Below are 24782 nucleotides of genomic sequence, written 5' to 3' on the forward strand. Positions count from 1 at the left end.
GATCTGCCTTCACGTAGATCTAATCCATCCGATATATAACTACCAAAACTTTATATAAATAACCTTCAAATCTTCGTGAAGGTACTTAATTATACTTATCATGCATAAAGATTATAAATCTACCAGGTTTGAGTAGTAAATAAGCATTCATTCATATAAAACAGATTATAGAGAGAAGATACATAAAGTTTGCAGAACTAAATAAAATAACATAGATGCTTCAATTTTTTCCCAAAACAGTCTTTATTAGATATAAATGTTCAGATCCAAACTTTCTGCCCCTACGCACTCAGTTGCAGGGGCCTGTGCACTGAGCTTAAGTACAAGAAACAAACCTTTCCTGCCATAGCACCTTTCCCCTACAACGATTCTTCACTGAAAGTTATTTTCTAAGGCTCGCTATAACTAAGCTTTATATAACCTTTGCTTTACAATACCATGGTTCGCGGACCATGGTTAGGTCTCAAAACAGCTCTATTACCTACCCACCTAAGGAACTAAATCCCCTTTGACTCTACTTAGCTCCACGCTTTGCTTTCCACATTTTGCAGAGACTTTACCTTCGATACAAAATGATATTTCAAAAATGACTCAAAAATCAACAAAATTGAGCCCATCCCAACAGGCCCCCAACACAAATTGGGTGACTCGCCCTCGAGTCACTCAACTGGTGCCTTGATATTGTTGTGAAGGTCACTGAACTCAACTTGCAATTGTGCTATATTAGAAGAACCTTGTATTGCGGCCTGTTGCACTTCCTCTACCATCTTTTCCATAGTCAGCCCCTCCATCGCAAGACGCATCATCCTTTGAGTCTGCTGGAGTGTCTTCAACTTTTCCTAGACAGATAGATTAAGTTGACTTGATTCCTCTTTCCATGGCTATATTTTGGTCTTTAAAATGACCTATTTTCTTTGTATCTCTCCCATTTGTGATTGCAACTGTTTTCCTTCTTGCAATTGAGCGAGGTGCTGGAATGGCGCTAAAGACCAGGTAACCGCCCTGATTTCATCAAACTTTTGCTGTGTCTCTCAGACATCTGTGCCAAGCATCTGTAGGTTTGAGTCCTACAGAGTCGTCCATAGTTCCATGGCCTGCTCGAAGATCAATGTGTAGTCTGTGACTGCTGCATCCAAAGTGGTCGTGCTCTCCTTGATGGCTGCTCTACGCTGCTCCTGGATTTCTGGTAGAGTATTTGGTTGCAATTTCAATTCCATCTCTAAGATATTCATTTGAAATTCAAATGTGACCTGGCTGACCTCATCCTTTGATTCTCTTACTATGGCAGCAAACTTATAAATCTTCACGGCTACTTCTACATCCTCTGGAATGTGAAGTTTTAGCAGTGTCTTGTATGCCTACGCAATTGTTTCCTCCAAGCTCTGGCTTTTTGCGACCAATTCTTCCTTTTCTTTCAGCACCTAAGTCTCTTCTATGAAAATATGCTCATTATTGATCTTGACCTCACTGATGGCTGATAATGCACGCTACTCCCTGATCCTGAGCTCATCTGATACCCCCTGATGAAGCATGTAGAGGGTCTGAATATGTAGCGCGACTAAGTTGACACCCACATCCTTGATCTGCCAGAGCTAGGTGTTTGATTCATTTTCCTCTACAGACATTGATCCTTCTGGTAGTAGGATAACTTTGAGGTCCATAGTCCTATCTGTGTTTAGTACCGATGTGCTGCCATGCTACAGGCTCGCTTGAATCCCACTTGCTTTTCCCATGATAACATGAATTCGACTTGTTTAAATCTGCAATTCACGGAGGTCCTTCTGCATGCTCCCCAATGTCTGCATGTACTACTACTTGAGTTGTGTCTAGAGCTCCATTGTTGTATCATGGAACTTGTCTTTGATCTCATCCAAGTCCCCCTCAGTGAGGATCATTGTATCTCCATGTGCATGCTTATCATATTTTTGTTTCTTTCTGGACCCAGAGTGGTCTCCAATGGTCTTCTTCTGTAATATAAAGGAAGTTCTCTACTCCCTGCCACCGCCTCCTTCCTCCTCGGACCCTTCCTTGTTCTTAGTATGTTGAGAAGCAGACTCCTCAACTTCCTATGTGGCCTCTTTCGCGGCACGCTCCTTGTCAGTAGTTGCCTTAGCAACAACTTCCTACTTTTCTTGTGCTGCTATGGCCTGTGGAGGAGCTTTCCTCGACCGTGCTTATTCCTGCACTGAGATTTGATGGCTGTGTCCACTCCGCTGGCCATTTCCCTACGACTTCCTGTACATCTTACTAGGTATGGTAACTTATACCATACTTTCTTAGGGTCTTGCCTCATGTGGATGGATACGTTATGAAAATTTTCTTTAAATTCTACGTAGGCCTCCAATTTTCCAAACAATGTTAGTGAAAACCTTAGCCTCTAGTTGGTCACAGTGCGAAGGTTCATCTCGACCAACACCCAGAATACTTTCATCTCCATGAACCTCTTTGGATCCTTCATTTCCCATAGCAAAGTGAAATCCGCAGCCTTCGGTAACTCATCATCTTGTGGAGGGATCTGGCTGTCCTCTGGGAGCCTTCATGCAACAAGGGTAATCAATAACAACAACCAAGCATACTGGAATGCCTTGCCATCAATTTGTGCTTCCCAAAAATTCAACAGGAACTCTTTACGGAGGTACTGCACCTAGTTGTATTGCACCCCCTTCGTGCATTGTGTAGCCAAGGAAATGACTAGCGCTGGCACCTCATCTGCGTGACACTTTCTCATAATCTTGCAAGCCAATATCTGGGAAACAAACTGCACCGCCTTGTCGATGATGGAATGGATAGAATATCTGCGCGACTTCTTCACTAAGCCATACTCGCACTTCATTTTGTCTGCGATTTGTTTCTCTTGAATTTTTCCTCCAAACTCCTTGGCGGGATCCAACCCTTGGTAGGGAAACCTTGTGATATGGTGGATCAACATATTTGTGATGGGGATGGGCTCTCCCAGCCAGAGACACCCATCATGCACCAGCATAAGAAATTGGCATACACACACCATGTTGATAGTGGTTCGACTAAAGTGTGGTACCCATAACATATTCAACAACCTGACTTTTTCAACCCTCGCGACCCACTTCATAGTCTCCATTCGTGTGACTCCAACCTCCTCATAGTTTATCTTTGTTAGATGTTTGTTTGTCTCCAAGTGTGGGAATTTCTCATGGTTAGCTAGATCCTAGTCCTCCATTTTGAGTGTAGGAATGCATCCTAACTATGTGCCTTTAAAGGGTACTTTCCCGGGCAATAGTGGTGTAGAGACCATAAACTTTCCCAAATCCAAATCCTTGGGTACCTTCACTTTTCCCTTTCGTGGAGGGATATAATCCGAGAACCTAGTGATAGGCTCACCCTCCACAACATCTAACTCTCCAACCCTGTTGCGAAGCTCCTCTTCGTCTAGATTTAGGGGTTCGTATGGTTGCATTGCTTTGTCCATCTTTCCTTTCTATCAAACCTCTGTAGGGTTCTTTCCTAGTGACTGCCTCACTGGTGCAGCTTGTGGTTTCTGTTATACTCCTATACCAATAGGTGTCATATTTCATGATTGACTGGTTGAGCTCTGTAATATGTTCATCCTTTCCTTGCTGCAAAGGTTTCCATATGATAAAAAAAATAAAAATAAAAAAATGTAAAGAGGGTATACCCTAAAACAAAAATCAAAGGGTAAAAAGAATAAAATGGTCAAAAATGAGAAGAAATGAACCCCAAATAAAGAAAGACCAGGAAAGTGTGCAAGTCCAAAATGCCACTACTTTTTCATTTTCTGCAAATAAGCATTGTGTGCAGCTTGTTGAAACTTTATACCACAATTGATGAATGGCCAAAAAGCTCAATCTTGGCTAGTTCATGTTTGAATTCCCTATTTTAGAGATAGATAATAAAAACTGTCCAAATTGTTTAATCTTGGCAGATAAGTAGATAGGTAGAGAAACAAAGGAGCTCAACTATTTAAACTGAGCCCTTGGAAGTAATAAGTGCAGACTTAGGTAGGCTTCCCATGCAAAAGAAAAAGAAAATTTGATGAGGGTTTTCTAGTCCAAGTGCACCCAAGTAAAGAAGAAAAAATGCTAGGAAAAGTAGGTTGGGTAGGTAGATGGTGTTGCAGAATGATACTTGTGATAGGTTTTGACTTTAAAAATGTGTTAACTTACCCTTCTATTACAGGTGCTATAGCAGATATTACACTGGATGCAAATCAAGCGAGGAAGATTACATAACTAACTCCCCTTCATACTATTTCTCCAATAACTCACTAATTTCCCCTCCAAAGGTGTTAAGATTTGCTTGATATCCATGAACCACTCATTCCGTTTCAAAATGATTTCCTAAGTAAAAATCTGTTTTACTTAGAAAATAGTCATATTTCTCATATAAAACCACTTTTCCCTTTTAGCCTAAGTTTTTAACCATATAACTTAGTGCTTTCCACTTCAAAATTCATATTAACGCTAACCTTTATTATATAAACTCCCATGTAAATATTTCCCTTCCCCGTAATATGTATATATAATAAAAATCCGAATATCATTAATATCCCCACCCCGGTTAACTATAACCATAGTCAATGTTTAAAGGGAATTAATAGGTTTATTTGAAACTTATTAATAACCTTCCCACGCTATCAATGGGTTAATTAGCTGCCCAGTTTAATTAAAACCAACCCCGAAACCATTAAAAAACATTTTTTATTTGCGTCGACGCCGCATGTTAACCTCCTGCCAGGTTCGTGTTCCGTCCACTGTCAGATCTCTGCCCATCCATATGATGGTTGTTAACCATTTCGCACTCCCCCTAGCCACTGAGTGTTAATGCACGGGGAATCGCTAGTTTTGGCGCCGTACCTTGCCACGTGTTGCCCATCCGGGGTGCTCACTCCCTCCTCGCCCGAAACCGCCCAACCCCAAAATTGGTGTGGGCCAAACCGCTTACCACTACCCTTCTGTTGATGTCATCCCCTGATGTCACCCTTCGCTGACATCATCCGTCCCTCTACTGATGTCACCACCACATCGCCTGCCATGCCACCGTCACGTCATCTATACCGTACCCCCGCTGACGTCATCTGTCCTTCAAATAATAAGTTCCCGCCAAACTTTCATTTTTGTCGAAAAAAGGGAAAAAGGTCATTTTTGTTATGTTTTTTTGCATATAGCACCCTGCGCGCTCCAGGTGTAAAATCGGTCGAAATCAAATTTTCTAGTTTCAGACCACCTCCAACCAGAAAAGCTCTAGCAACGAGCTCGCGACCTCAACCAAGTTGCCATTTTACAGTTTTATTCCTTTTAATACAATTCGAACCATCGCCAAGGGACATTCAGGCTCACGGAAAAAGAAATAAAGGAATGAACAGGGATATTTGCCACCTTAACCAGTAGACCTTCAGAAGACACAAGTTGCCAAAGGAAAGATGATCCGAGGACACGTTAGCAGTTTTATCAGATCGACATTAAAGGCAAAGCATAAAAACAATTCAAATAGTATCAGTTCAGAATTAAAGGAAAAGCAGATCAGCAATAAAGGATGTTAGAGCAGAGTTAAAGAGTATCAGGTCGGCATTGAAGAAAATCACATCAAAATTAATGCACATTTAAGACAGGCAATCGGTGCAGAGCTACTACAAAAGACAGTTGCAAGCCGAACCCTAAAGGCTTGCCTCTAGCACAACATCAGATATCTTTTCGTAAGCTGTTTCTATTTTCACTTGTAAACGATTTTAGGTTAAAAATAGATATAATCTCACAGCTGTTATGAGATATTTGATGTACATATTCTTTTATAAATACCCCCTCCATTGGAGTATGAGGGTGGTTTGTGGTGTGTGGATTTCCTAGACTTTGCTGTAATACTGAATATTTTGGAATAAAAAGCTATTGGAACCAACTGTTATCTGGCCTACTGGATGAAGAATTGAAGCAGAGGACTTGTCACAGAATTCTTGAATCAACCTCCGGATCAATAATTCCCCTATATCTTGTGTTTTACAGTTTTCTGGTTTACTATATCATCTATGTTTCATAATCTGAATGATAAAGAAAAAGGTTAATTTTAGAATTTGCTTGACTGCACTTTGTTTTTAGTCTTTATTGTTCTCTGTGTTTTCTTCAGAATTAGAATAAACAGTGAATTCTTAATTGCTCTTGTTTCCTGGTTCTTTCATGTTGATTATTTGGTAAAGAATTCTTAACTGCTCCTTATCAGTAATCATTCACTTTCCCTCTTTCAATATGTTAAAGGATTCTTAACTACCCTTCACCCATTTGAGCCCATTCCATTTGCTTCAAGTCTTTTATTTGTTCCTTGTTTGACTACCTTGCTCCGTGAAGCCATCCTCTACTAAGAAACCAAATCTAGAAAGTCTATTTCTTTGACTCCATCATGTCCAATGGACTGAACTGTTCTATTTTACCTCACTGCTCTATTGAATCTCACCACCCAAACCCAAAACAAAACACTTGAACTTCATAACTAGCCTAATACCTTCAAAAAAAAAGCTAAATCATAAAGAGAGATCCCTCTCTGGATACATATTGGCTAGATTATGTATCTAAAATATTGGTCTGTGGTTGCCTCAGCAGTATTCCCTTTCTTACAACTTTTGGGAAAAACTTGAGTGATAACATCATTGGCGACTCCACTGGGGAACTGAATAATTATTTGTTACTATCGCTTATTTCACAAGCTACAGATGGAGCTTGAAGTTAGCCAGGTAGCCTTTGAAACTGTTTTTTTGCTTTGCAATTGCAGAAGTAAATGAATTTTGCTTCAGTCTATCTCCATTCTAGTCTATGTATTGAACAGTTGGTTTCAAATACTTGATCAGTTCCTTTTTTCAAAAAATCATTTTGGAAAGTTCAAAACTCCCACATCTAAAACCTCTTAGACGAGACTATTAAAAGTTGTATTGTCAAAAATATTTCAAGAAAAAAAAAGAAGACAAAAACACACCTAGAAACTGGCTTCAGAAAGGATTCATTACACCAAATCACGTCCTGATCCTAATACCCCACCTGTGTTTGAAAATCCTAATCTGATTCCCAGGATTCTTAAAAGTCAAGAGAGCCAAGGAAATTCTACTAATTCACACCTTGACAAACATTTGCAGAACTCCATTCAATCTGAGCTTACCTCTGAAAGAACACCAAACCTTTCTATGATTACTACAGCTTCTCCAAGTTCACCAACAGTACCTCCATCTACCCTTTCCACTCCTCCATCTACAACTCACATTCCCATTGTTATCCCTACTCCTCTAGCTGTCACATCTATTTTTGAAATCATGGCAAACTGATATACTCCCCTAAACTTACCTGCCAATCCAAGGGCTATGCCTCAAGAATATCAAAGTAAAACCCCTTCTTTTGATGGTACCGACACTTACACAGCTCAACAACATACCAAGAAAATGACCGACTATTTTGAAAGTTATGAGATTGATGATGATGATGTTAGAATGAAAGTATTTGTTCAAAGTTTAACTAGAGATGTTAGAACCTGGTTTAGAGCCCTCCCTGCAAACAGTATCAATGACCCACAAGCTCTTTATCAGACCTTCTTGAACAGATGGGAAAAGAAGAAAGATCCTCTCCAAATTTTATTAGAGTATGAAAACCTAAGAAGAGGCACACAAAAAATTGTCCAAGATTACTGTGCCATATTCAATAATGTTTACAATGCTATTCCTCAGAATCTCAGACCTCCTCCAGATTTGGCCTTGATCAAATTCCCTAATGCATTTGATTATGATATGGCATACCAACTTAGGGAAAGATCTACTCGAAACTTAGAAGAGATGCAGAGTATAGCTGTCAGCGTTGAGGCCAACCTAATATCTAAACGATCTAGAGCCAGAGATGAAAGAAGAACACATTTCAAAGAAGAACCTTCTGATTTTGAACAAAAATTAGATGCCATTATTAAAGGAATGGACAGACTTGGAGATAGAGTGGAAAAAATCGAGAGAAAATCCCCTTGGGATGGTCAAATAAGCAATACTGGGAGAAATCCAAATTTCAGGAAGAACCAAAATCCTTACATTGGAAAGACAGGGCCTGACCAAAATATTAGGCCCCCATTTCAAGAAAATTATGCTAAAGCCTCAACTTCTGATGAACCAACAGAAGACACTCAAATTAATCTGATGGGACTCAACAATGAACAACAAGTTTTCTTAACCCAAGAGGATCAAAAAGCTCACAGCCTAAAACAGTTCCAAACTCAGTCAGGTGAATCATTTGACTTTAGGGAGGGATATGATACAACCATTTATGAAGTCCAAAAACAATATAATCTGAGGAGCATAAGAATAGATGTCCCTGAAATCAGTAAATAGAAAGATACCAAGCAGCCTAACAAAGGTAAGGTCAGTAACCCCCTTGTACATATTTTTTCTAGAACAGATCCTAGCCCTAATAACCCAATTGTTGAAGATATATCAGACAATCAGCCACCTAACAGACAACCTCCCACTACTATTCATGCTAAAGGAAAAGTAGGAGAGCATCCAGAACTTGATTCGGAAAAAATTTCAGCCCATAATCCCAGTCCTGAAGAAGAGAAAAATGCAGAAAATTCAGCTGTCCAAATTACAAAAACTCAGACCGAAAAACCTTTTAATCTTGAGATCGAAGTAGGCAAACTAAAGGTAGTTGTTCCCTTATCATAATTAGCTAAACATGATGTCTACAGAAGTCAAATCAGCAGATCACTCAAAATTTCTATGAGCGACGATTCAGTAAATGTTTTTGATGACCAGCCTGAACTGATATTTGGCTCTGAAGTAAATGGAAAAAAAGCAGAAGGACAAATTCCTCATTTCTATGTGGGTCTAAACATACATGATAAAATACTTCATAATGCCATGTTTGATTCTAGTGCTTATCATAACTTAATGCGTGAATCTGTAATGGAGAAACTTGACCTTGACATCACCAGGCCATATAAAGATCTTTTCTCTTTTGATTCAAGTCAAGTCAAATGTTTGGGTTTAATCAAAGACTTATGTGTGTCACTACTCCAATATCCTGCCAAAACCATCCTAATGGACATAGTAGTAGCTGATATTCCACCAAAGTATGGTATTTTATTGTCTAGATCTTGGGGTGCAAAACTTTAAGGATCTCTACAGTTAGACATTTCTTACGCTACTATTTCAGTATTTGGTCAACCTAAGAAACTATATAGAGAAACCTTAATGAAGTATGTAGTAAGTAGTCAAGAGAAACCTAAAAATTTCCCTACCTACTCAATACATTCAGATATGGATTCTTTTATCTTTTATAATGTTGAAATTGGTCCCCCACATGCAATAAAAGTTCTAGCAGATAAAACAGAAAACGTTGCAAATGAAAGGTCTAGTGTTTGAATCCAAGAGATCTCTGAAAATCATGAAACATCAGATAAACCAGAAGAAACTAAAAACCAAGTCTCCCTGTTAAACATACCCCTGAAATTCTAGATACTAATTATAAACATGAAATCCTTTGGTACTTAGAATTTGATGGTTCTGTGAACAAATTAGGAGCAGGGGCAGGAGTCTGGGTGCACAATCTTGAAAACAATCATGCTGAAGGCCATGCCTACAGATTAAACTTTAGATGCACTAATAATATGGCTGAATATGAAGCTTTGCTGCTAGGTCTTAAACTGGTCAAAAAATTAGGAGCAACTAGAGTGTCAGTCCTAGGAGATTCTGATTTAATCATTCAATAGATAAAAGGCAAGTTCTTAACAAATGATCCTAGATTAAGAGAGTACAGAGGAACAGCTATAGAGATCCTTAACACATTTCTAGAAACTCAGCTTGCCAAAATCCCAAGAAAACATAACTTGCAAGCTCATAGCCTAGCAATGTTTGCCAGCACCTGCAAATTTCCATTTGAACCAAATCATCAATTCACAACAGAGATTAGACACAGGCCAGCCATACCTGATAATGTAAAGAACTGGCAAGTGTTTGACAATGATAATTAGATCAACAATTTCTTAACCCTAGAAGAAGAATTTTCAAGCACTAACGTAGATGGAGATACAGTCACTAAATCTGATCCAACAAATCAGATAGAAACAGAAATTTCAGCAAAAAATGCAACTCAAATGCTTCATCCAACGAGATTTACCAAAGAGGAAATACAAGATCTGAAAGAAACAGACGTTGATGAGATTATTGAAGGAGAATCTGAAATTATCAATTTGAAAGACAATCACTTGCCCAAAGGATTAACTCCTTTGGAAGATCTCTTTGATTTCAATGATATTCCAAAGAAACCCCAAACGGAACCTCCAAAAGTAGACATGGAAGACTACAACATAGGAATTGAAGACAATCCAAAAATGGTAAAATTGTCCAAAACTTTGGCCCCTGATCAAAAACTTAAGTATGTTGAACTGATCAAAGAATTCCAAGATGTTTTCGCTTGGAGCTATGAAGATCTGAAATCGTATGATACCTCTATAATTCAACATACAATACCCCTCAAGGAAAATAAAAAACCATTCAAACAAAAGCTCAGAAGAATCAACCCTGTACTACTTCCTTTAATAGAAAAAGAAATCAAACGAATGCATGATGCAGGGATAATTGCACCAATCAGATTTTCAAAGTGGGTATCTAATTTAGTGCCTACAAGGAAGAAAACAGGAGAAATCAGATTATGTGTTGACTTAAGAAATGTAAACAAGGTTTCTTTGAAAGACAACTACCCTTTACCCAAGATGGATCATATTTTACAAAGAGTAGTAGGTGCTTCTAGGATTTCACTTTTGGATGGGTTTTCAAGTTTCAATCAGATTCTAGTTCATCTTGATGACCAAGAAAATACTGCATTTACAACACTGTGGAGTACATTCAAATATGTTAAAATTCCATTCGGACTTAAGAATGCAGGGGCAACCTTTCAACAGGCAATGAACATAGCTTTTGCAAAAGAGATTCACGATTTTCTGGTTGTATATCTAGATGACCTCACTATGTTTTCTAGATTAGAATAGCAACATTTAGATTATTTGAGACAGGTGTTCCTAAAATGCAGAGAGTATGGTATTTCATTAAATCCTAAAAAATCTGTGTTTGGTCTAGAGGAAGGCAAACTATTAGGCCATATCATTTCCAAAGATGGCGTCAAAATTGATCCTGCTATAATAGAAGCTATTCTGCAAATACCCCACCCAAGAAATGTCAAAGAGCTTCAAGCTTTCTTAGGGAATATTAACTTTTTGAGAAGATTCATACCTAATTTGGCTAAATTAATTAGATTGTTGAACAATATGCTAAAAAGGATTCAAAGGTTAAATGGACAACAGAAGCCAAACAAGCATTTGAAGAAATTAAATTGGCTTTGACCAGAACACCAGTCCTCACAAGTCAAAATTTCGATAGAGACTTCATAATTTTCTCATTTTGCATCAGAACATACTCTAGCAGCTGTTTTACTGCAAAAAGATGATCAAGGATGTGAAAAACCCATAGCCTTTTTCAATAAAGCCTTAGATATGCTCCTCTGAATTACAAAATCATGGAAAAACATGCTTTTTCACTTGTGAAATCCATTCAAGACTTCAGAGTCTATATACTATACTCTCATGTAATAGCTTATGTACCAAATTATGTCGTCAAAGATATCTTGACTCAGGATGGAATTGAAGGCAAACGAGGTAAATGGATTGCTAAAATATTGGAGTATGAAATTGAAATAAAACCTACAAAACTGATAAAAGGACAGGGATTGGCTAAACTCATGACTGAAACAAATTTTCAAGCCCTAGATATTAATGAACTGGATAACGAACAGGAGATGGCGACTCCACAAATCAACCAGGCCTTCTTAGAATCACCTCGGTATGCTAATATAACTCATGTATTATTCTTGCAGGCTCCTCCAGGGTTATCCAGAACAAAGAAAAGGTTTTTAAAGATGAAAGCTTCAAAATTCTATATTTTAGATAATGCTCTTTTTTGGAAAAATCATGAATGTATTTTATTGAATTGTTTAATAAAAGAAGAAGCTGACAAAGTTCTCAAAGAATTTCATGTAGGGGACTGTGGTGGACACCTTTACTAGAAATCAACTGCAGACAAAATCCTAAGGGTTGGATTTTACTCGCCATTCTTGTTCGCTGATGTAAAGAAGTTTGTCACTGCTTGCCACAAATTCCAAATTTTTTAAGGCAAAAGGAAACTATTACCTTTACCCTTGAGACCAATTTCCACTAAAAAACCCTTTCAACAATGGGGTTTGGACTTCATTGGAGAAATCCATCCTCCCTCTTCTGGCCAATATAAATGGATTCTTACTGTCACAAATTATTTCACCAAATGGATAGAGTCCATTCCTTCTAGGCAAGCCAATGATGCAGTGATTATAGGATTCTTAGAAACCAACATATTGTCTAGATTTGGCTGTCCTGAAAAAATCATAACCGATAATGCTGCTGCCTTCAAATCCAAGAAACTGTTAAATTTCTGTAATAAATACCATATCATTTTAGGCCATTCCACAGCCTATTACCCTCAAGGTAATGGTCTAGCTAAATCCTCCAATAAAATCCTGATTAATATCATTAAAAAACTGTTGGAAGAAAACAAGAAAAACTGGCACAAGAAGCTTACACATGCACTATGGGCAGACAGAATTACTACACAGAGATCTATTGGAACTAGTCCTTATGAGTTAGTTTATGGCATGGAGGTTGTGTTTCCTTCATCTTTAGGAGTTCCTATCATGAAATTTCTGCAAGAAGCTAAGGTGGAACCCAATGGTATTTAGAGGAGAATAAATTAGACCATCCATTTGCAGTAGACCAGAGAAGAAGTGCACCAAAGATCCCAAGTGTTACAAGAAAAACTAAAGAAAATATTTGATAAAAGGACCAAAGCAGAAGACTTCTACCTTGGAGACAAAGTTCTAAGGTGGGATTCCAGGAGAGAAGACAAAGGAAAACATGGGAAATTTGACTTCCTATGGAAAGGGCCATTTATCATTCAGGCATTACAAGGGAACAATACTTACTTTCTGAAGAGCCTGGATGGTACAGAAACAAAAGAAGGACCAGTGAATGGTCGAATGCTGAAACATTACTTTGATCCAGTTTTTGATGAATTTTGACTCTAACATGTACATACTATATCCTTGATAATGTCACAGTTTGGATTGGATAGTAACTTGCTGCAATTGAAGCCCGAAGAGAAGGCCCTAAGCTCCACAAGGGTGTTGTCATATATAAAAATAAAGAAACTGGCAAAGGGAAATTTCAGAGCACAGCAAAAGTTATTCAGAAGGACATTTGACTTGTTGTTCTTGACTTTCCGCCAAGGAAAGCCATCCCCAAGTGGATCCACTGTTATACTCCTATACCAGTAGGTTTCATATTTCATGATTGACTGGTTGAGCTCTGTAATATGTTCATCCTTTCCTTGCTACAAAGGTTTCCATATTATCAAAAAATCAAAAAATTAAAAAATGTAAAGAGGGTACACCCTAAAAGAAAAATCAAAGGGTAAAAAAAATAAAATGGTCAAAAATGAGAAGAAATGAACCCCAAATAATGAAAGACCAGGAAAGTGTGCAAGAAAATGCCACTACTTTTTCATTTTCTGCAAATAAGCATTGTGTGCAGCTTGTTAAAACTTTATACCACAATTGATGAATGGCCAAAAAGCTCAATCTTGGCTAGTTCATGTTTGAATTCCCTATTTTAGAGATAGAGAATAAAATCTGTCCAAACTGTTTAATCTTGGCAGATAAGTAGATAGGTAGAGAAACAAAGGAGCTCAACTGTTTAAACTGAGCCCTTGGAAGTAATAAGTGCAGACTTAGGTAGGCTTCCCATGAAAAAGGAAAAGAAAAGTTGATGAGGGTTTGCCAATCCAAGTGCACCCAAGTAAAGAAGAAAAAATGCTAGGAAAAGTAGGTTGGGTAGGTAGATGGTGTTGCGAAATGATACTTGTGATAGGTTTTGACTCTAAAAATGTGTTAACTTACCCTTCTATTACAGGTGCTATAGCAGATATTACACTGGATGCAGATCAAGCGAGGCAGATTACATAACTAACTCCCCTTTATATTGTTTCCCCTATCACTCCCTAATTTCCCCTCCAAAGGTATTAAGATCTGCTTGATATCCATTAACCACTCATTCTGTTTCAAAATGATTGCCTAAGTAAAAATTTGTTTTACTTAGAAAATAGTCATATTTCTCATATAAAACCACCTTTCCCTTTTAGCCTAAATTTTTAACCATATAAATTAGCGCTTTCCACTTCAAAATTCATATTAACGCTAACATTTATTATATAAACTCCCATGTAAATATTTCTCTTCCCCGTAATATGTATATATAATGAAAATCCAAATATCATTAATATCCCCACCCCGGTTAACTATAACCATAGTAATTGTTTAAAGGGAATTAATAAGTTTATTTGAAACTTATTAATAACCTTCCCGCGCTATCAATGGGTTAATTAGCCGCCCAGGTTAATTAAAACCAACCCCGAAACCATTAAAAAGCATTGTTTATTTGCGTCGGCCCCGCATGTTAACCTCCCGCCAGGTTTGTGTTTCGTCCACTGTCAGATCTCTGCCCATCCATCCGACGATTGTTAACCATTTCGCGCTCCCCCTAGTCACTGAGCGTTAATGCGTGGGGATCCGTTGGTTTTGGCGCCCGTACCCTACCACACGTCGCCCATCCGGGGTGCTCGCTCCCTCATCACCTGAAACCGCCCAACCCCAAAAGCAGTGCAGGCCAAACTGCTTACCACCACCCTTCTGCTGATGTCATCCCCTGACGTCACCCTTCGCTGACGTCATCCGTCCCTCTATTGATGTCACCACCACATCGCCCACCACGTCATCTATATCCTACCCCCGCTGACGTCATCTGTCCTTCAAATAATAAATTCTCGCCAAACTTTCATTTTTGTCGAAAAAAGGGAAAAAGGTCAATTTTGTTATGTTTTTTTGCATATAAAACCCCACACGCTCCAAGTGTAAAATCAACCGAAATCAAATTTTCTAGTTTCAGACCACCTCCAACCAGAAAAGCTCCAGCAACGAGCTCGCGGCCTCAACCAAGTTGCCATTTTACAGTCTTCTTCCTTTTAATACAGTTCGAACCAACACCGATGGAAATTCAGGCTCGCGGAAAAAGAAATAAAGGAATGAACAGGGATATTTTCTACCTTAACCAGTAGACCATCAAAAGGCACAAGTTGCCAGAGGAAATATGATTCGAGGACACGTTAGAAGTTTTATCAGATCGGCATTAAAGGAAAAGCATAAAAACAAGTCAAAGAGTATCAGTTCAGAATTAAAGGCAAAGCAGATCGGCAATAAAGGATGCCAGAGCAGAGTTAAAGAGTATCAGGTCAGCATTGAAGAAAATCACATCAAAATTAATGCACATTTAAGACAGGCAGTCGGCGCAGAGCTACTACAGAAGACAGTTGCAAGCCGAACCCTAAAGGCCTGCCTCCAGCACAACATCAGATATCTTTTCCTAAGTTGTTTCTATTTTCACTTGTAAACGATTTTAGGTTAAAAATAGATATTATCTCACAGCTGTTATGAGATATTTGATGTACATATTCTTTTATAAATACCCCCTCCATTGGAGTATGAGGGTGGTCTGTGGTGTGTGGATTTCCTAGACTTTGCTGTAATACTGAATATTTTGGAATAAAAAGCTGTTGGAACCAACTGTTGTTTGGCCTACTGGATGAAGAATTGAAGCAGAGGACTTGTCACAGAATTCTTGAATCAACCTCCGGATCAATAAGTCCCCTATATCTTGTGTTTTACAGTTTTTTGGTTTACTATATCATTTGTGTTTCATAATCTGAACGATAAAGAAAAAGGTTAATTTCAGAATTTGCTTGACTGCACTCTGTTTTCAGTCTTTATTATTCTTTGTGTTTTCTTCAGAATTAGAATAAATAGTGAATTCTTAATTGCTCATGTTTCTTGGTTCTTTCGTGTTGACTATTTGGTAAAGAATTCTTAACTGCTCCTTATTAGTAATCATTCACTTTCCCTCTTTCAATATGTTGAAGGATTCTTAACTACCCTTCACCCATTTGAGCCCATTCCATCTGCTTCAAGTCTTTTATTTGTTCCTTGTTTGACTACCTTGCTCTGTGAAGCCATCCTCTGTTAAGAAACCAAATCCAGAAAGCCTGTTTCTTTGACTCCATCATGCCCAATGGACTGAACTGTTCTGTTTTACCTCACTTCTCTATTGAATCTCACCACCCAAACCCAAAGGAAAACCCTTGAACTTCATAACTAGCCTAATACCTTCAAAAAAAAAGCTAAATCATAAAGAGAGAGCCCTCTCTGGATACAGATTGGCTAGATTCTGTATCTAAAAGATTGGTCTGTGGTTACCTTGGCAGTATTCCCTTTCTTACAACTTTTGGGAAAAACCTGAGTGATAATAATTTCTTCTATTTTTCCTTAGCAGTAGATGGTTTAGGCCTAGGAGACCTCGACGCCATAGGCAAAAATAATGTAGCTTCCATTTCCGATGCAATTTTATGGGTTGCAGCATCGGAGAGGCTTCAGAGATAGCTACTTTTGAGAAAACAATTTCTGCAGGATTAGTTGTAGTCATTTTCTCGAAAATGAGCTCACGGTTCCACTCAGGAAAATTTGCGAACATCAGTTGTGATGAAAGTACCTCCCAATCTTCTCAGTTCATAGGTTTCAGACAATGAAGCTTGCAAATAATTTTTAGAAGGCAAACTTTTCTACTGTAGGCCAAATGAATGTTTATAGGTAATTTCAAATTCAAATCCGACTGTTCCATCCAATTTCTGCTCATAAATGCATCTTTCGTGGCAGATTGCCAAATATTTGTGCCATAAATGCAGCCTACCCACTCCTCCTAATGATATTTTCACCATCTAATCAGCTACAGTGCATCCAACGGTTATTTTTAGACTCATCTGCATGGCACCATCCTCCATGGTGCAACCCTCTTGGCATAACTCCTCCTGGCGCACTTCTGGCTTCCCTCGCGCAACCCCATTACTTCGTGTTCTCAGTATTCAGGAAGTGTATTTTATAGTCCCATACTCCCTCACAGATGCCTGGAGTACTAGGATTATCCTGCATCCATGTAGTCACTTTGTAGGGGCGGGATCCCCTTGATATAACTTTAGTTGACTCCCATTGACTCTTCCCGGAAATATTTCCCCATTCAGCTTCGTGAGTTGAACTGTGCCACCATTTGTAATTTCCTTAACTACATAGGGCCCCAACCAGTGCATTTGAAACTTCCCAAGGAACTTCGTGAACTTTCTATCATAAAGTAAGACCAAATCATTCACCTTGAAGGTGCACAACTTAATATGTCGATCGTGCCATGCCTTTTCGTGCTCCTTTTGCACCTGTTGGTGAAATCCTGCTAAAAACCTATCTTCTTCTAACTCCAACAATTGTGCGAGGCACTCCTCCATAGTCTCGTAGTCCACCATATCAATCAATGCTACAATTCGAAAACTTAACACAATACACTCCATGGGCATCACAACCTCTATCCCATAGACCAACCTGAACGGAGTTTGACCTATTAATTTCTCACACATTGTCCTATATGCCCATAGGACAGCTGGTATGCGCACATCGTAATCATTTCTTTGTGCATTGCAGACCTTCGTTAATGTGTTCTCCAAGATTTTATTGAATGCTTCAATCGTACCATTTTCCTGAAGATGATAGGGCATACTCTTTTGATGATAAACTTGAAATTCTTCGAGCATTGCGACAATAGTTTCATTCAGAAAGTATGTACCCTTGTCACTCATTAGTATCTTAGGACACCCAAACCTTGTCAATACATACTCAAATAGGAACTTCGTGGCTGTAGTGGCTGTACATTCCTTCACTAGTTGTGCTTCTGCCCATCTCATCAAGTATTCAATTGCAGTAATAATATATCACACGCTAGTATTTTTCCCTAGGGGTTATATTAGACCCACAAAATCAATAGCCCATTTTTCAAACACTTGTAATGAAATATGAGGATTCAAAGGAAAGTCATCCCTTCGCGATGGATTTTATGTCCTCTGACATGCATCACATGCCTTACAATATGCCTTAGAATCCTAATGTAGCATTGGCCAATATAATCCTGCGCTGAATCTTCTATGCGGTCACTCTACCTGCATAGTGTACTCCCGCCACTCCTCCATGTGCTTCGGCAAGGATACTAGATCGTTCAAATTCTGGAATGTATCGGCGCAATATTTAATAAGTACCCATCTTATACAAGTGTCCTGCAATCATAGAAAATTTAGCTGCATGGACCACCAACTCCTTCTTCTACTAAATAGAATATCCTTCCAGGGCTATTCCAGTAGTTAGAAACTGAAATAAATCATCAAAGTAATCATCTGTGACTCGTACATCAAAGAGATGCGCATTCGACAACCTTTCTTCCAAACTAGTTGGTTCTTCACCTGTCTCAATCTAGGATAAATGATCCAGTCCTGCATTCAACCGTCCGGGTTTCACAATCACTTCAAAATCATATTCTCAAAACATCAATAACCATCTACAGATCTTCACCCCAACACAGGCTTGTTGACTAGGTACTTGAGAGTGCAATGATCTGTATACATTTTGAAATACACGCCCAACAAATAATGTCAAAACTTCTGTAGCACATAGACCATCACCAATCCTTCATGCTCTATAGTCAAATAATTCTTCTCAACGTTTGACAATTTCCTACTCGCGAAGGCTATAGGGTGATCTATCTCACCTTCACCCGGTTGGGTCAATACCGCACCCAACGCAATACAAGAGACATCCACATGCACAGGAAATTCTTTCTTCTAGTCAGGGAACAAAAAAATAGGCACAATCACCATCTTTTCCTTTAACACATCCAGATTGCGTCGACACTCTTCATCCCAGTAGAAGGTTGTGTTCTTCTTTAGTAATTTTTCCATCGGCACGGTTATCTGTGCATAAGCTTTGATGAACTTTCTATAGTAACTAGTGTTCCCTAATGTTGCGCACAACTGCTTTACATTATTTGGAGCTTCTAAATTGACAATCACTGTATCTTCACAGGATCTACCATTAATCCCTGCTTGCAGACCACATGACCTAGCAGTGTCCCATAAGGCACACAAAATATACACTTCTTCAAATTTAAAGAAATTTGGTATCTGCGAAAAGTATCCAACATGAGGCGCATACTTGCAACATCGCGTTTTACCAATCCAAACACAGTCCAATTATAAAAATACACTTCTAAGAATTTATGGATAAATTATTTGAACGCTGCAATTACAACTCTTGAAAAGATCGCAGTTGCATTCTTCAAACCAAATGGCATCAATGTGTACTAGAAGCATCCCCACTCCATCGCGAAGGTCACCTTTCAGTGATCCTCCAATGCGATCTTAATATGATCATACCCTAAGAACCCATCAGTGAATGAATAAGCTTCCTTCCATCCAACATTCTCTAAAACTTTGTCTGTAAATGGTGTTGGAAATGGGTCATGAATGCATGCATCATTGGTGTTCCTTAGGTCTACGCATATTCTGATTTCACCCTATTATTTCTTCTCTTGAACTACCATAGGGCTCACCCAATCAGATTCTTCTACTGGCTCAATAATTCTGGCTTCCAGCATTTGGTCTAGCTCTTTGCACACCTTTTCCTTATATTTGGGATTTAGCCGATAAGGTCTCTGTTTCATGAGCTTCGTATCGGGCTTTAAAGTGATATTCATCACTCCCAGATCCCCTACTATTCCCTTTAGGCCCAAGAACTTGGTAGGAAACAAGTCCTGGTATTCGCACAACAACTCTGCATAATCTCCTATCTTCATCCCAATAATATCCTATCTTGGCAAACTTAGATTATGCGTCGAATCCAATGTTTACTTGCCTAGTCTTCAAAGGTTATACTATATCAGGGTTCTCTGGTTTAGGCCCTTTAACCTCGTGCCATCCTTCAGTCTATGGAATATTGATTTTTCATGGATCATCTTCTTCTTCTTCTGCAGTCACATTGTAGTATTCCAGCGCATGGTGCAGCTGTGTATTCCAGTTTGGTTGAATCCATTCTATAAACTCTTTAGGTGTTTGAAAGATAGTGGCCTTAATTTCCTGAAGCGCTTCATCAATGCACTCGAATCCATTCTCAAATCTGAAATTTATTAAAAAGATTTCCCTCTAGATATCCCATTCAGTCATCCCATGGTGTAGCTTTGTTTCCAAATACCAATTCATCGAGATAGTATCAAGGGTATGACAGAAGATATGTACCCATTATGGTTGTGGCTCTTCTCCCCAAGCTTTAGTCCACCGCGCCAAGTGCTCATGCGGATCATCCTTTTCGCTATATTTCTCAGTCATCTCAGTATTAGTGTATCCAAACCTCAACTTCATCATTCACTTGTATTCCTTCTAGTCATCAAATATTTCCTTAAGCGTACCCCATCAATGGGCAGGCATAGCGCACAGTGCCAATTCAAGTGCCTAGAATCGATGTTCCTTGGTCACCTCCCTTTTAGACTCATCCAAAAAGAGATTAACATCATTTAAGCCATCATAATGCGAGATATTTCTTACCTTCGTAGATACGCACAACAAAGATTTTGTCATCCTATTGCAACATGGGATAGATACTTCATGCAGTTGATTCTACCAATGTTCAAGCTTTTCATCTGAGTCTGAGGTATAAGAGTTGTTTCTATCCCATGTGATTTATCCATCTGTAGTGGGGTTTATCAAATCTTTGTTGCACGTTGTAATCTTGTAGATTTGATCCAAATCATTGTCCTCCTCATAGTCACAGACCAGTTCATTGTAGCATGCTCATTCAGCAGGGTCCAATGGCACAATAACCTTGAGCACCTTATTCTCGAATGTCATCCTTTTCTTCTTCATATTGATCACCGAATGCATGTCAAAGGCCCAATCAATTCCTAGTAGCGCAGGGTAAGGATTGTTGTCATCAACTATTTATATTACTTCAAAAGTGGCAAGAGAACTTGCTCCTTCAATATCGACAGTTAGCCCATACAAGTGCCCCATAGGAATGAAATTCTACTGATTGGCCATGCATAGCTGTATAGGAGACCATTGTAGCGTAGGTCTCCCCATCCTCTCCCGTGTCTACTTAGGTTGTACATTCGCATCTGACCCCAAATCCAAGATAACTTGATCCATTTCATATTCTCCAATATGCATGGTCAGCCTAATCTCATGTCCTGTTCGCTTCTTATTCTTACCCAATTTCCTCGCAACACATTGTTCTGACGGAATCTTAATTTTTCTCCTGTAATTTTCAATTAGCTCCTTGAGCCCTTCTACTGCCTTTTGATCTCTCAATACATTCATACAGCTTTTCATAAAAGTAGCTAATAGCGAAGGATCTGCATCGTGCACTTCACTATCTCCAACCGGTTTTTCCTAACTCCCCAATGTAGAAGCCTCAACAAAGTTCTTCTTAGCTTCCATGAAAGTTTCTGTAGCCCGGTTGAGGTTAAACCCAACTTCCTTTTCAACAACCTTGCGCACCTATCCCTCGATTTCTGATTACTTTCTCTTATCTTATCCTATTTCCATACCACTGTGTGTTACAATATTGATGCTATGATCCCCTTTGCAAGGCTCCACCTTCATCATCTGGATATTCTGTGTAGGCTGTTGGGTTTGCATCTTCTTTTCTTGCATCTTTCCTGTAAGTAGCGGGCAATCTTCTATCACATGATCAAACTGTTTGCAATATTGACAATATGGATGCGTTGGGTTCTGACATTCATGCAAAAAATGTCCAACTTTGCCACATTTATAACAAATAACTTATCCATGACCTCTGCCAGCCCCTCCTCCTCTTCCTCTTCCCTTGAAATCCTCCATGTTCTGCACCCACGCTATGATCCTAAGGCTGATTTTCTATCTACATTCGATAAGTAGGGGTTCTATCCATCATTAATTCATAACTTTGGTAATGGTGCTCATAATGACCTAGAGATTTGCAGAAATTGCAAAACAACAGTTGGGGGGTCTTTAGAAACTTCTTTAGTATATGATAATTGTATGTCACATGTTGTCCTGTAACCTGACAAATAGCACACCACGACGATGCTCCTATGCTCGACCCAATGGTATTTTTTGGCTTTAGGGGGAGAAAACTCCCCCCAATAAGATAATTCTGATAAACCAAGCAATGATCCTTATCGTGACCGTGGGCCTTGCATTTCAAGCACCAAACTTCTACACGAACCTTAGGCTGGGCCTCATTTCCTGTTTTCAATCTCTACAACTACATGTGCAAACTTTCTAGCTGCGAGTGAATATGTTGTAGTCCAATGTTCGTATCTTGTATTGGCAAGGCTTCCAACCTCATCGTGATTTCCATAGCTTCTGCTTAGTTCCTTTCTTCTACTATGATAATGGTAATCTTAGGTGAGGCAACAACGAAGCAATATACCAGTCTCTGTGTTGGTCATCTGTGATGTTCATATTAGCCTGCTGGATCAGGCATTTTAGCCTCTGATCAAAATCCTATGAGGATTCATTTACCCTTTGTTGTATCTCCTTAAACTTCGTGATAGAATACGCCTGAGACTTAGGCTTCTTAAACTCATTGTTCAGTGCTTTCTGGGTTTTTGCCAACGTCGCGCCAAGTCTGTCTTGACAGAACTTGATATACCAAGTCAACACCCTATCTTGCAATGCTTTGACCAGCTACGCTTTCTTTAGGTTATCATCAACAATCTACTATGTTGTCCACACAACATTTGCAACAAACTAGAATTTCTCGGGGTCTTCGCTCCCTACCCCTTTAAAAATTGGCATCTTCATTGTGTTTCCCTTGTTGAATGGTTGAGGTGGAGGTGAAGGTCTAGGTGTATGCGGTGGAGGTGGAGGCGGAGTTGGAGTGGATGGATGAGGTATCTTTTGGATACCCTCACTTACCAACTACAATGCACTCTCTAGTGTATTCAGAATAGTTCTTTCATTGTCGCTTAAAGAGGATCCCAATAGCAGACTATATTTAGAGCCTGATTCTTTGTTCCTTCTAAAGGGTTTTCTACTTCACGTAGTTCCAAACATCAAGGTAATGGCATAACCCATTTTTCACACAACAACATCTTAATCCAAGTTTTCAGAGATTTTAAATACTTACCTCGCGGTCCCTTGAAGAGCCTACACTCTGCTTCACTATAGCTGATGGACATATCAATCACAAGTTCAGTGATAAATCCTCTGACTATGTGATCAATCCAGTGATCAACAACCCATGCAATATTATTTTCTAAAGCTTCCAAGCGCCTCACCAATTCTGGAGTCCACACAATAGGACCGTCAAGTCTCCACGTACCCTGACTATCTGCCAATCTAGACATCCACTCATGCAATTTGCAAGGGAAGAAATAGAAAAAGGCTTCGATTTCATCTGTGTATAGGTATCTATTCAACCACTATTCCTTGGATAACCGAATGTTTCTATTCTCTTGAGTTGCAAACGTCTGCAACTTCTGATCAATCCACTTCTCGATTTCTTTCTTAATAGGGAACCACTTATTTGACATCACACATTCCTCAGATAGGTCCTAGTCCCGAAAATAGAACCATTTGTTGGCTTGTTGGGGTCTGACACAGGTTCAGATTTAACTACGCCAACCAACAAAACCCTAATTTCTATTCCTTTTGGCAACATTCTATGTAGCGCAGGTTGCAGTCTCACCCAAAGTAGTATTGGGTGATGCTCAAACTAGGTTTCTGCATTCAGAGGCTTGCATGATGGTTTCCCAAGGTTCTGTTGCAGTTTGAATATGCCTTCGCACATGTAGGTTTTAACCCGGTACAAAAATTACCTGCATACGAATTCTAAAACACAGAAAATAAACAATGCGAGAGAATAACACATAAAACACATATACACAGAGATTTTCCACTAGATCCCAAAACCGGGACTACCAGCTTGATTTTTCATTATGTTCCTTTCAATGTTATAATACATATTTATACATGTCGAAGCATCCAATACCATGGACCTAAAACCATCGCGTCCAACACCATGGAGCGAAAAACATCGCGTCAAAAAACATGTGCGAAAAACATGCACAAAACCATAGGTGGGTCCACCCAACCTAACATAGGGTCCAAAACCAAAATTTTATGGGGCACTGCCCCGGACCCCATAAAGTGGGGTTACAGGTACACGTCAAACACCCTGTGACCTCCCTCCCTCTAACCCCTAGTTAACTACGTGGGCTTAGTTGTGGAAAGAATATAACACAACCCAACATTCTCCCACTTGTTGTTTTCTTTCCACAGGGTGCCACAACAGAGCTTAGTAATTTTCCATCCCTGCGACACCTATTGTTTCTCTACACCAAGAGAACTTCTCAAAGCTCATAGATTTTTTCAATGCATATGCAATATTCTTCAAAGTGTCCACCTTTACCAGCAACACCTTTTTGTCTTCTATCATATCCCTCACAAAGTGATATTGAACATCAATGTGCTTTGTCTTTGAATGATATGCAGGGTTCTTTGCCAAGAAAATTTCACTTTGGCTATCACAATCTATCCTTATAGCTCCCTGTACTAACCCCATACTTGAACACAATCTCTGCAACCAAACTGCTTCCTTGCTTGCATGAGTGGCTGCCATGTATTTTGCCTCTGTAGTTGATAGTGCCACTACAGATTGTTTCTTACTCATCCAACTAACTGCACCTCAAAATAGGTTAAACACATACCCACTTGTAGATCTTATCTGATCCAGATCTCCAGC

Source organism: Pinus tabuliformis, chromosome 2_2 (assembly GCF_031772625.1).
Source record: "Pinus tabuliformis cultivar Carrire ecotype Pingquan chromosome 2_2, CPIR1, whole genome shotgun sequence".
Taxonomy (NCBI): Eukaryota; Viridiplantae; Streptophyta; class Pinopsida; order Pinales; family Pinaceae; genus Pinus; species Pinus tabuliformis.